Here is a 3,204-nt window from a genome sequence, read left to right as displayed (position 1 = left end):
AACCCACTCCAGTGTTCTTGCCTGAAGAATCCCAGGGATGGGGGAGCACAGAGTTGGACATGACTGCAGTGACTTAGCAGTAGCAGTGACATTATTAGAGAACTGCTAAAAGGCAGAGTTTTGGTGTGTTTGACTGTTTTATGGTTCTTTTTTATTTTCTTTTTAAGGTAAAGCATTCTTTCCCTGAGTTTTTATTACCACACCACATAGATGAAGAATGAAAGGAATGTGACTGTATTCATTCTATTAGGTCTTACATAGAACCCCCAAATGCAAAAAATAGTGTTTGTCAGTTTTTTGGTCTTATACATGGTAACCCTCTCAGGCAACCTGCTCATTGTGGTTACCATAACTACCAGGCAGTCTCTGAACTCCCCCATGTACTTCTTTCTGACCCACCTTTCCTTGATAGGCACAATTTACTCTTCTTCTTCAGCTCCTAAGTTGATTGTGGACTCCCTTCGGGAGATCAAAACAATCTCCTTTAATGGGTGTATGGCTCAAGTCTATGCAGAACACATTTTTGGTGCTACTGAGATCATCCTGCTCACAGAGATGGCCTGTGACTGCTATGTGGCAGTCTGCAAACCTCTGCACTACACGGCCATCATGAGCCACAGGCTGTGCCTCCTCCTGCTGGGGGTGGCCTGGACTGGAGGATTTCTCCACGCAACCCTTCAGGTCCTCTTTACAGTCTGGCTGCCCTTCTGTGGCCCCAGTGTCATAGACCACTTCATGTGTGACTTGTACCCTTTGTTAAAGCTTGTCTGCATGGACACTCACATTCTTGATCTCTTTGTTGCTGCCAACAGTGGGTTCATCTGCCTGTTAAACTTCCTCCTCCTGTTGGTCTCCTATGTGGTCTTCTTGTGCTCCTTAAGGACTTACAGTTTGGAGGGGAGGCACAAAGCCCTTTCTACGTGTGTTTCTCACATCACAGTAGTTGCTTTGTCTTTGTGTCCTGCATATCTGTGTATCTTCTTCCAGTCACAACTCTGCCCATTGATAAAGCTGTTGCTGTCTTTTACACTATGGTGGCCCCTATGTTACATCCTTTAATCTATACCCTCAGAAATACTGAGATAAAAAATTCTATGAAGAAACACTGGAAGAAAAAGTGACTTCAGATAGTACTTAAGTATAATCATTAAATATTACAGATAGAAATAACAGAGGTACTCTTGTCTAATCCTCTTGATCAATATACCAAATCTAACAATGGGTTGAATATACTTGCAGATAGACACTTAAGCATGGATCTAACGCTTGGGCTGGAATCCTGACTTACTCTCTCCCATCACACACTCTCCTTGTCACAACCTAATGCTTGTTAATCATACATATTTGTCTATTAACAGGATATCTGGAATATCTTCAAAAACTAAAAAGTATGAATCTTGTTTTTGATGGATATTAAAGTTGTCTTATTATATAACATTGAGATGCTGGTTACTACCAATTATTAAAAAAATGTTTAATGGTATTCCTTTACTATGGACTCAGGCCTCAGTATAGATTATTTTGTGAATTTTCTTGTTCATTAAATCTTTGTTGTATAGTGTAAAAAATACTATCCATGAAACACCTATAAGATTAGCATTGTATTACATATTTTCCATATTGTATATTGTCACCTTGCTTATTTAACTTATGTGCGAGTACATCATGTGAAAAGCCAGGCTGGATGAGTCATAAGCTGGAATCAAGATTGCCAGGAGAAATATCAACAACCTCAGATATGCAGATGACACCACTCTAATGGCCCAAAGTGAAGAGAAACTAAACAGCCTCTTGATGAGGGTGAAAGAGGAGAGTGAAAAAGGTGGCTTAAAATTTAACATTTCAAAAACTAAGATCATGGCATCCAGTCCCATCATTTCATGGTAAATGGAAGGGGAAAATGTAGAAGCAGTGACCAGTTTTCTTTTCTGGGCTCCAAAATCACTGTGGACGGTAACTGCAGCCATGAAATTAAAATATGCTTGCTTCTTGGAAGGAAAGCTATGGCAAACCTAGACAGCTTATTAAACAGTAGAGACATCACATTGCCCACAATGGTCTGTATAGTCAAAGCTATGGTTTTTCCAGTAGACATGTACGAATGTTAGAGTTGGGCCATAAAAAAAGGCTGAGTGCTGAAGAATTGATGATTTCAAATGATGGTGCTGGAGAAGACTCTTGAGAATTCCTTGGACAGCAAGGAGATAAAACTACTCAATCCTAAAGGAAATCAACCCTGAATATTTATTGGAAGGACTGATGCTGAAGCTGAAGTTCTAATACTTTGACCAGCTGATGTGAAGAGCTGACTTATTAAAAAAGACCCTGATTCTGGGAAAGATTGAGGGCAGGAGGAGAAGGGGATGACAGGATGAGATGGTTGGGTGGCATCACTGACTCAATAGGCATGAGTTTGAGCGAAGTCTGGGAGATAGTAAAGGACAGGGAGGCCTGGCTTGCTGCAGTCCTTAGGATCACAGAGTCGGACACGATTGAGCCACTGAACAATGACAACAGCAACTGATTATTAAAATGCTTAATGATTTTCCTCCTCTTTGGACTCTGACCTCAATATAGACATTTTTTTGTGAATGTTCTTGTTGATTAAATCTTGGTTGTACAAAAGAAATACTACTTATTGCATGCCTATTAGACTGGCATTGTATAACATATTTTCAGTATTTTATTAGGCAGGGTCTTATCAGGGAACTGAACAGAGTAATTTGAACCAAAAAAGTTCATATACAATTATTAATTGTATCAGCATATTAACTATAAAGGGGGTAACAAGCTCTCTTAAAAAAGCCATGGGACTGAGAAATGAGTATCCAAGCAAGGAGTTCATTTAGAATGTAGATTTCCTTCCCAGGCTGGGATTCCAATCTTTTTGAGAAAGTTTAGCTTTTGCCCATGGATGAATTAATGGCATGATTCGATCAAACTTGAAATTTGTAATAGAACTGAGATACATACTGAGATATGATTCTTTGTCCACATACCTTTTACTCATTAAACACAACTCTAGGGTGTCTTTTTCAGACAGTTCAGACAGAAATGAGGTAATGAAGCTGGAGATATTTATTAAAAAAAAGAAAAAAAACTTCACATACTTTCCCATTGAACATGATCAGATGGTCCCAGAGATGATCATTAGTTCATCAGCTGTAACAGTGATCTCTACTCACATTGCACTTCATTGCTTAT

The 3,204-nt window shown here is 39.2% G+C and overlaps 1 pseudogene; it reads left to right on the top strand.

Moving 5' to 3' along the window:
* Positions 1-210: 210 nt before the first annotated feature.
* LOC113905160 lies at positions 211-1,121 on the top strand (annotated as a pseudogene).
* The last annotated feature ends 2,083 nt before the right edge of the window (positions 1,122-3,204 follow it).

Source organism: Bos indicus x Bos taurus, chromosome 15, assembly GCF_003369695.1.
Source record: "Bos indicus x Bos taurus breed Angus x Brahman F1 hybrid chromosome 15, Bos_hybrid_MaternalHap_v2.0, whole genome shotgun sequence".
In the NCBI taxonomy this organism is placed as follows: Eukaryota; Metazoa; Chordata; class Mammalia; order Artiodactyla; family Bovidae; genus Bos; species Bos indicus x Bos taurus.
This window is presented reverse-complemented; position numbering and strand designations above follow the sequence as displayed.